General features: G+C 34.8%; 1 long non-coding RNA gene across 2 annotated transcripts in view; it reads left to right on the forward strand.

The window, feature by feature from the left end:
- Positions 1 to 9481, forward strand: part of LOC104006719 (uncharacterized) — a 104618-nt gene extending 95137 nt beyond the window's left edge. Inside the window, exon 5 of one of the 2 annotated variants that reach the window (XR_008548412.2) lies at positions 6816 to 9481. This is a non-coding gene — a long non-coding RNA (uncharacterized LOC104006719). The remainder of the gene's footprint in view (positions 1 to 6815) is intronic. The other variant, XR_008548411.2, reaches the window with a different exon arrangement.
- The last annotated feature ends 1260 nt before the right edge of the window (positions 9482 to 10741 follow it).

The following is a 10741-nucleotide window of genomic DNA, read 5'->3' on the forward strand; positions in this document are numbered from 1 at the left end:
TTGTATATAACTCTTTTTTGTTATCATACTATATTTTAGTGATAAATTTTCATATTTCTCTCTTCTCCTACACTAACACAGTACATGTGAACTTTTGGGATGATAGAAATGTTCTATATATGTGCTGTCTACTATGGTAGTCAATAGCTACATGTGGCTATATATTGAGCATTTGAAATGTGGCTAGTGGTATTAACGTAATACCTGTCTGTCAACGTAGGAACTAACTTCTTAATTTTGTTTATTTTTGCTTAATGTAAAAATAATTTTAAAATAGCTACACATGGCTAGCAACTACCGTAATGCACAGTGTAGCACTTGATTTTGAGCTCGGTGAGGGCAAATACCATATCTTACTCACTTTTATCCAATGCCTAGAACATAGCAGATCCTCAAAAAATATATGGAGAATGAGTGAATGAATGAATAAATATTTTACAGTGGTAGAACAGAGAAAAATCTACTTATCATAAGCACCAGGGAACTATTACATAGAGGTACTGTGAAAACTAATAAGCACTGATTTCTTGGTGAATAAAAACTTAATGCAAATAAGTTTCTAAAATGAAATGGAGAAGTAATTTCTATCGGGTCAACCCACTCTCAGGTAACAAAAATAAGCTCCATACAAAATATAAAATAGAATTGGATTAATCTAAAGGCACTCTAGAAGACATGAAAGAAATTGGAGGTAAACTTATACTTGAAAGAAGGAAATGGCCATGTAGTTTTCCTGTTTTGATACAACATTTTGCTGGAGGGTAGGCCCTAGTTGCAGCTTTCTTGGTGGGTAAAACTCCAGTAGAAATCCAGTCTTATTGGCTTGGAGAACCACAGGACAGATTTTGGAGGCCATGGCAGCTGGAGATTGAGGGGGAAACCCACAAAAGGTAAAAGCCATGGGTGGGGCAGGGCAAGGGGGATTCTATATATGAACATGGATAAAATCTCTGGCTGACCCCTGTACTACATATGCACAGGGATAACTCCAAATAGGCCTTATGAGTCTAAAATAACTGAATTGAGTTTTCAGCTGCTCCACTCCACAAAAAACAGGATTGGAGTTTGAATTAAAGTTAAATTAATTGCCTGCTTAAAAACAAAAACAAAGAAAACAAATTCCTCAAAGGGACATAACGATTCCAGTGTCCCTACAACACATCATTCATAATATTCATGTGATCCACAATTACTAGATTTATGAAGAAACAGAGAAATGTGATCTCAAGACAAAAGGCAAATAAGTGAAGACTGACTCTGAGATGACCCAGAGGTTGGAATTAGCACATAGGGATTTTAAAACAACTATTATAACCATTCCAAGGATTTAGAGAAAAACATGCTCACAATGAATGAAAGGAGAGAAAATTTTAGCAGAGGAATCAAAACTACAAAAGAGAAACAAATGAAAATCCAAAAAATTTTTTAAAACCTGTATTTAAAATTTGCAAGATAACTTTAACAGTAGATTAAAATGAGAAAGTCAATAAATTTGAAGATAGAGCAATAGAAAGTACCTAACCTAAAAAAAACAAGAGAAAAGATTAGAAAAAAGTAGAGTCTTAGTGATCTGTGGAAACAATGTGGAAAGGTCTAGCATATGTGTAGTTGTAGTCTCAAAAGAGGAGAAAGAGCAAAAATATTTGAGAAAATAATTGGAAAATATTTCCCAAGTTTGGTGAAAGGCATACATTTACAGATATAACTATAACAAACCCAGTGAAGCCCAAGCAGGAAAAATACAAAGAAAACCACATGTATGCACATTAGAATCAAACTTCTCAAACCATGGTTAAAGAGAATCTCTTGAAAACAACCACAGATTAACCACAGATTAACATATTCCATAATGTAGAATGATATGAAATAACAATAATTTCTTATCAGAAACAATGGACACAAGGAGACAGTGGAATGACATTTCTAAAATGGTGAAAGGAGGAAAAAAGTCAACTAAATGCAAAAAAAAAACATTTGAGGATGAAGGCAAAAAAAAGATTTTCAGGTAAATGAAAACTAATTTTTATTAGCAGACCTACAGTACAAGAAACACAAGGGAAATTCATTTTTTTTCTTTTTCTTTTTCTTTTTTTTTTTTTGAGACAGAGTCTTGCTCTATTGCCAGGCTGGAGTGCAGTGGTGCAATCTCAGCTCATTGCAACCTCTGGCCCCTGGGTTCAAGCGATTCTCCTGCCTCAGCCTCCTGAATAGCTGGGACCACAGGTGTGAGCCACCACGTCCAGCTAACATTTGTATTTTTAGTACAGACGGGGTTTCACCATGTTGGCTAGGATGGTCTCGGATCTCTTGACATCGTGATCCGCCCACCTCGGCCTCACAAAGTGCTGGGATTACAGGCATGGGCCACAGCGCCTGGCTAGAAACACAAAGGAAGTTCTTTAGGCAAAAGGAATTAATGCCAGGTGGACACTCAGTCTTTAGAAAACAATGCAGTGCCCCAAATGATATATAGGTGGCTAAATATTAAGATTGTCCCTTTCTCCTAGTTTGTTATAAATAAACATGACTAAAGAAAAATCTATATTTGCTTTAAACCCCACATTGTATTGTGGGATTGATAACATTTTTAGATGAAGTACATATGACAGCCAAAACAGAAGAAGTAAATGAACCTCTATTTTCAGAAAGATTCTGCTTTACACAAAATGGTCCAATATTAAATCTAAGTAGGCTGTGAAAAATCAAGAATGTCAACTATGACCCCTAGAGCAACCACTTGAAACAATATAAAGTTATATAACTAAAAAGCTAACATGCATTAAAAAATAATTCTCAAAAAATTGAATTAAACAAAAAAAAATTGAGAAAGTAGTAACAGAATTTAAAAACAAAAAGCAGGCGGGACCAACAGAAAATAGTAGTAAAACTGTTGGTCTAAACTCAACTCTGTCAATAATTCAATTAAATGGAAATGAACTAAATGCTCCAATTAGAATTCATAAATTCTCAAAGGAGATAAATGAGTAAGATTCAACATAGTTTCTCCATAAGAGATGAACTTTAAATATAAAAATACAGATATGTTGAAAGCAAATGACAGGAAAAGATTTATTATGCAAACTGTAAGCCTAAGAGGGCTGGATTGGCTATATTAATATCAGATGTAATAGATGCCACAAGACAAAAAGTAAAAACAGACATACTGTAATAATAAAAGAATAAATTTGCATAAAGACACAATAATTATACATGTATATGGGCCTAATAAAACAGGTTTAGGATACGTGACATGAAAGAGTAACATAATTAAAGGGAGAAAGAGACAACTCCACAATGATAGTTGGAGATTTTTTGTGCCTATTCTGCTTATGTAATATAGTTGGAGATTTTAACATTTAATAACAGCAACTGGCAGAACAAGTAGATAAAAGATCCGAATAATGCCTTCACTCTCCTTTACCTAATTGACATTTATAGAACACTACACCCAACAATTGCAGAATAAACATTATTTTCAAGTAACATGTAATGTTTACCAAGATCAATGAAATGCTGGGCCATGAAACAAGTCTCAGCGCATTTTAAAGATTAAAATAATGCAGACAATGTTTTTGGACCACAATGGAATTAAATTAGAAACCAAAAACAATAAGATATCAAAAGAGGATAAAATTCACATATCTGGAAATTTAAACACATATTGTCTATAATCCATGGGTCAAAGAAAAAAGTCATAAGACATATTAGAAACTATTTCAAACTGAATGATAATGAAAATATATCAAAATTTGTGGAATACAGCTAAAGTAGTGCTAAAAGAGAAATTTATACCTTTTAAATGCTTAGGATAGGAAGGAAGAAAGGTATACAATGAATGATCTTTGTTTCCACAGTAAGATCCAGAGAAAGAAGAGAAAAGTAAATCCAAAGTAAGTAGAGGGGCCGGGTGTGGTGGCTCATGCCTCTAATCCCAGCACTTTGGGAAGCCGAGGTGGGAGGATCACTTGAGGTCAGGAGTTTGAGACCAGCCTGGCCAATATGTTGAAACGCTGTCTCTACTAAAAATACAAAAATTAGCCAGGCGTGGTGGCACATGCCTGTAGTCTCAGCTACTTGGGAGGCTGAAGCAGAAGAATCTCTTGAACCTGAGGGTTGGAGGTTGCAGTGAGGTGAGATCTTGCCACTGCACTCCAGCCTGGGCTGCAGAGTGACACTCTGTCTCAAGACAACAACAATAACAACAAAAAACAAAGAAAGTAGAAGGAAGGAAACAATAAAGATATTATAAGAGGAGGAAAGTATGAAACAGAAAACAGACAAATGATAGAGGAAATTAATAGGTATAAAACATTTTGGGGTTTTTCTAGGGGAAATGACATTAAAGTTTGACATGCAGAAGAAAAGAGAAATCACCAATATCAGGAATAAGTATGTGAATATATTACAGATCCAACAAATATGAACAAGTGTATGCTAATAAATTCAACAACTTAGAAGGAATGGACATATTTTCTGAACAATACAACTTACTAAACTGACACAAGATGAAATAAAAATTCTTAACTAGTCCTATATATAAAAAAGAAATTGAATTTGTTATCAAAATCTTCCCTCTGAACTCTGTTAAACATTTAGGTAAGAAAAAAATAACAATCTTACACAAATGCTTTCAGAAACCCAGGAGGAAGAAACACATCCCAGTGCATTTTATGAAGTCAGCCTGATCCTGATACTAAACTTGACACAGACATTTCAAATAAAGAAAATGAAAACACGAGTCATGTTAAGTTGATTTTCTTTCCCCATCACTAACAGGAAGGCAGGAGGGCCTGAGTTTGCGGGTAGGGAGTGCGGGCTAGCTGGCTGGTAGGGCTACAACATCAAACTTGTATGCAGTTCCCAACTGCACATGGAAGAAAATGAAGCCCAATCTGGCCTTCAGGTTACTACAAGACCTTGAAAGAAGGCTGAGGTGGGTGAAGAAATGTAGAAAAATTAACTTACAAGGTAAAACACCTGATTGGCTGAGTAAACATTATTGTCAAACACTTTGAGAACTCTATGATTTATAAAACTAGTACTTATAGGAGAGTTCTTTGCAATTATGCTATGCCAGCAATGGTTGATTTTACTGGTCATCTGAACAATCCACATGGTGGACATTGAAAATAAATAAGATAATTGAGTGATAATTAAATCAGGACACAAATGGAAAAAATGATGAAACTTCTGAATAGAAACAAACCAATAAAGAAACAACAGCAATACGCAGAACTCCAATGCAGAAGAAGAAAGTGAAGAACAAAATGAAGGCATTTCACCCCTAAACTTTGAAGAGAATAAAAACAAAGATTACTTAACATTTTTATTTGAAGTTTGGCTTTTACAAAATACACCTTTGGATGAAAATGAGGCTGACCAAATCTCAAAGGGTTTCTTTTCTCCTTTTAATGTTTAAGCACTGCTGGAGTGCAGGGTACTTTCTGGTGAGGCAGTCCTGAGAAAGTTCTTTGAAACATATTATTCAGTTTGAAAACACAACAGAAACAGGTACTTGAGATCTACAAGAGCTGCACTGGGAAGAAACGGGGAAGTGAGAGATTCACTTCTTTCCTACTGTCGCTAATATGGAGGACATAGCTGAGAAAAAGCAATCACCGGTATTGGTGAGGCTCACTGATGAATCTCAGGGCCAGAGAGAAGGATGTGGGATTTCTCCCTCCTGAAGCTGATGCAGGAAGTTTGGCTGTGAAATGTCACACTACAATAACTGAGAAGTGGGAAATGAACAAGGAATTCTGGTGTGACCTGGCTTAGATTATATCTAGTAGACTTTCTTTCAAAATGGCAATCATGGTAACTAGAACTTTAGAGAAATAATCCCAACATATCTCCACACCTTGCTCTTCCTCTGCCTTAAATATGTAGAAGTCGAAATCAGTTTTCTGTTGTGGGAGGATCATCTATTGCTTTGGGAGCAATTAAAGATGTTCTTTTTTTCTGTTGATCACAAGAGCTTTAGAGCTCAATAATATAATGTCTGTCCTCTTTCAGAACAACAAAGAAAAGGCAAATGAAGGAAATCTGCTATTCACAATGTACAGGCATGCATGATGCTTTTGAAATGTTTTTGCTAGCAATTGTTTTGTGTTTAGATGATATAAAGGTTGACACAAATGTTAGATGGACTACCTTTATAGCTGGTTGAGCTTTTGTTCTCTGTAGTGCATTAATGTTTTGATTTAATTATAAATCGTTGTTCATAAAAGTATCCTATTTTCAGAAAGACCATTTGGAAAAAATCTCCAGGGCCACACCTCCGATATCTTCTTTGCAATAGGCAGCTTGACTGCAGCGTTGCATTACAGAAAGAGATTGAAGATATTTACATTTATTGTACATTTTGATTTGAGGAAGCCGCAGGGTTGACAACCATACTTGATGCTGAAATGCTGGGAAATTCCTCAAGGCTCAGCAAGATAATCTAGAATCTAAATTAACCACAGAGAATTACTATAAAGAAATAGTGCTCCACCATGAGGCACATTATCCATGACCTTAAAGACATTTTCTTAGAACAGTACCTCACAGTTCCTAAATGTTCTTAAACAGTCAAAAGCAGTTCACTGGTGGCCTCGGTCATAGAACAGCTTACACTGAACACCATGCCAATGTGTACTCAGCTGACTTATTCAATCCTGATAATTGAATAACAATTCTCTGCCAACCTTCATTGTTGGAGGTTAAGGCCAAAAGGCAGAAAAAAAGACAAAGAGCTTCCACCCACCACGTATAAAACTCCCTATTTATCTCACTTAAAGTTTTTTTTTCTTACTGTCTACATATTACTGAAGGTCCTGTGTATTCTTCCTTTTGATGAAGTTTGAGAATGAAAGCTATGAAATTGGATGAAAGCGTCTCAAACCACAACTAAGAAGCACTTCAGCAGACCAGAGGTCAAGTAACTTTACACTGCTTAACATAAATGTTGATATAAAATAGGATCTTAATTTAACAGTAGACACATATATTAAAAAGCTATACATAAAGCCAGAACTTCCTACAAGTACCTAAAAACCACTGAAAATGCCTAATAGTTTTTCTTTTTATATCTGATATTTAGAGGAAAAGCTGTGAGTTATATTTTGGCCACTTAATCACTGAATATTTACCCACGGACCTTTCACTGAATATATTAAACACTAAAAACCTGCTGTTGAGTGGCCACTATTTGAACTTTCTTTCTTTGAAGACTTTTCCTTTCAGAATTTAGCATTAAAAGAACATTCCATTTCTGTTGTTGGCAAGCTAGGGATATTTTAGTAAAGTAATTTTGAGCATAATGTCATGAATCTAATTACCAGGTATTATTAAGTTACCAGTTCTTTTAAAAAGTAAATGTTAAGGAGGTGTGAGGAGAAGGAAAATATTTTATAAAATATTACAATAAAGCACAGGATTGACCATTGACTAATGGGTGTTTTAGTGTATTGTTAGAAATATGGAAAGGGTAGTTAAGGAAATTACCAACCAGCAGCAGAAACTGTGAACTCACCAAACCGAGATTTCAATGTAGATTTCGTCTTTTTTATGTGGCCATAAAGACAGAATTAGAGTTTGGACAGAAAGTAATCCAAAGATGTCCACATCTGGTTGTTTACATTCATTTGTTGGGTTTACATCTTAACGTGTTCAAAGGAAGACATACAAGTGACCCAGAAACATATTTTAAAAAAGTACAACATCACTAATCATCAGAGAAATGCAAATTAAAACCACAGTGAGATATCATCTTACACTAGCCAGAATGGCCATGATTAAAAAGCCAAAAATCCAACAAGTGCTGATGAGGATACAGCAGAAAGGGAACACTTATATACTGTTGGTGGGAATGTAAATTAGTACAACCTCTATGGAAAACAGTATGGAGATTTCTTAAAGAACTAAAAATAGAACTACCATTTGATCCAGCAATCCAACTACTAAGTATCTACCCAAAGGAAAATAAATCATTATACTAAAAAGACAACTGCACTCATATGTTTATCACAGTACTATTCATAATAGTAAAGTTATGTAATCAACCTAAGTATTTATCAATGGATGATTTGACAAAGAGAATATCATATTATATATACATATATATTACTTCTCAGCCATAGAAAAGAATGAAATTATGTCTTTTGCTCAACAAGGATTGAACTAGAGGCCATTGTCCTAAGTGAAATAACTCAGAAATAGAAAGTCAAATACTGCATGTTCTCACTTGTAAGCTAAACAATGGGTACACATGAACATACAGAGTGGAATAATAGACACTGGAGACTCTAAAGGTGGGAAGGTGGGAGGAGGATAGGGTTGAAATATTACCTATTGGGTACAATGTTCACTATTTGGATGACAGGTACACTAAAAGCCCAGACTTCCCCACTATGCAATATATTTATGTAGCAAAACTGAACTTGTATCTTCTAAATCTAAATAAATACATACATAAAACCCTAAAAAACACTAAGTAAACTAAGAAAAGATGGAAATTTCCTTGACCTGATAAAGGATATTTATGAAATTATTATAGTTAATATAATGCTTAGTGGTGAAAGACTAACCATATTCCCTTCAAGATTGGACTCAGGGCAAAGATGTACCCTCTTAATGTTGTAATAGAAGTCCTAGTCTATGAAATAGGGCAAGAAAATGAAATAAAGAATATAATGTTTGTTGATGTAGAAAATTCTAAGGAACGTATAAGCAACCACTAGAACTAATAAGCAAATTTAACAATATTACAGGATACATGGCCAATACTCCACAATCGTCCTTTTATGTACTAGCAGCAAACAATTGAAAAATTTTTAAAAATCCACTTACAATAGCAATTAGAAATATGTAAAATACTTACAAATAAATTAAATAAAACCATACAAAATTTCTACACTAAAAATTACAAAACATTGTTGAGATAAATTAAGGAAAACCCAAATAAATGAAGATATATACTATGTTCATGGATTAGAAGACCCAAATGAACATGAGAAAGAAAAAGACAATTGAAAGATTTACCCTATCTGAATTCAAAATGTGCTAAAGTTAATCAAGATAGTATATGGTATTGGCATAAGGTCTAACAAATATCAATGGAACAGAATAGAGAGCTCGGAAACAGACTCACACTTACACACTCAATTTTCAACAGATGCACCAAAGTAATTATACTGGGGGCAAAGGAAAATTTTTTCAACAAGAGGTGCTGAAACAATTGGATATTTAAATGGAAAAGTTTATGCAAAAGGAATCTGAATGTTCATCAATGCTTTTGTCTGGTATGGTAATCTGATGTGTTATCCTTTCCTATTTACATATTGGTAATGTAGTATCAGCTAAACAAAGCACTGTTTCCACTAATATAGTGATATTTCTACTGCAGGGGTACTCTTTTTCTTCTTATAAAAATAATCCTTTTAAATTATAAAAGCAACAGATTTTCACCAACAACAGCTCCAAAAATAACATATCAAGTAAAAATAAAAATAAAAATAAATTACTCGTCATCACACAACCCAGAAATCACCAAAAGTGACATTTTGAGGTAGTCTTCCCAAAATATTTTCTTTTGCCCACAGTATATTACTCTGGTGGTCTTCCTAATCTTCTGAATATGATGTCATAAAATTTGTATAATCTCACACAAGACCATAGGAGACAGGGGAAAAAAACATTTGGATAATGCATTTTTCAACCTAATATTAACTTGAATGTAATTTTTTTCAAGACTTCTTGAGATTCAGTTACTTTTGTATTCATGTACTATGGCAATATTAGCTTTCATTTCATGATTGCTGCATTTTCATTTACTGAAGACATAAATTCTAATTTTAAGTTATATCTGAATTGTACTTCCAATAGACATCTATTTCTGAAGTATCTGCCAAACTTATAATGACTGTTCTTTTATGAAAATAACTCTATTCCCAATCCCCTATCCAAAATGTAACTTTAATGTTAAACAAGCATGACTCAAGGAATTAATTATGAAACAAATTTGTTTTTGTCATCTACTGTCACATTAAGTTTATTTTGCATGCTCATTTCTTCCCTTGCCCCTGATGAAATTTAGGGCAAGTCACAAAACTGAACATTTCAACATTATGGTTAAAACCACAGAAGCAGTCTCCAGGCAACCAAATTTATAGTAGATAATCAGTTCCATGGCCACAGTTGATTGTTCAAGTTCTGGCAATCTGATTTAACTTGGGCAATTAGGCTCTCACCCAAGAATTTCTAAATTAAGTCCAAGAGTAAAGTTTGTCTCTTCATGTGTCCTGCAGCCATAGCCCACTTTGTAGCCTGAAGACCAGAGAAAGGAAGTCTTTAAGGAGAAAGAAGATAGGAGAAGATGCAAAAAGGAGAAGCAAAGATGTACAAACGGTACTTCCTGGATTCTGTCAGCTGTCAGTTGTTGGTTTCACTTCCTTCCAGAACTCCAGTTTCATTCCTGCCTTTTGATTCTGTGAAACCCCTCAATCATTATAATGATTAATAATACCCAACTGCAGGTCGGGCATGGTGGCTTACACCTGTAATCCCAGCACTTTGGAAGGCCAAGGAGGGCGGATCATGAGGTCAGGAGTTCGAGACCAGCCTGGCCAACATGGCGAAACTCTGTCTCTACTAAAAATACAAAAAATTGGCCAGGCATGGTGGTGCGTGCCTATAGTCCCAGCTACTTGGGAGGCTGAGGCAGGAGAATCACTTGAACCCGGGAGGCGGAGGTTGCAGT

This window comes from Pan troglodytes, chromosome 5, assembly GCF_028858775.2.
Source record: "Pan troglodytes isolate AG18354 chromosome 5, NHGRI_mPanTro3-v2.0_pri, whole genome shotgun sequence".
Classification (NCBI taxonomy): domain Eukaryota; kingdom Metazoa; phylum Chordata; class Mammalia; order Primates; family Hominidae; genus Pan; species Pan troglodytes.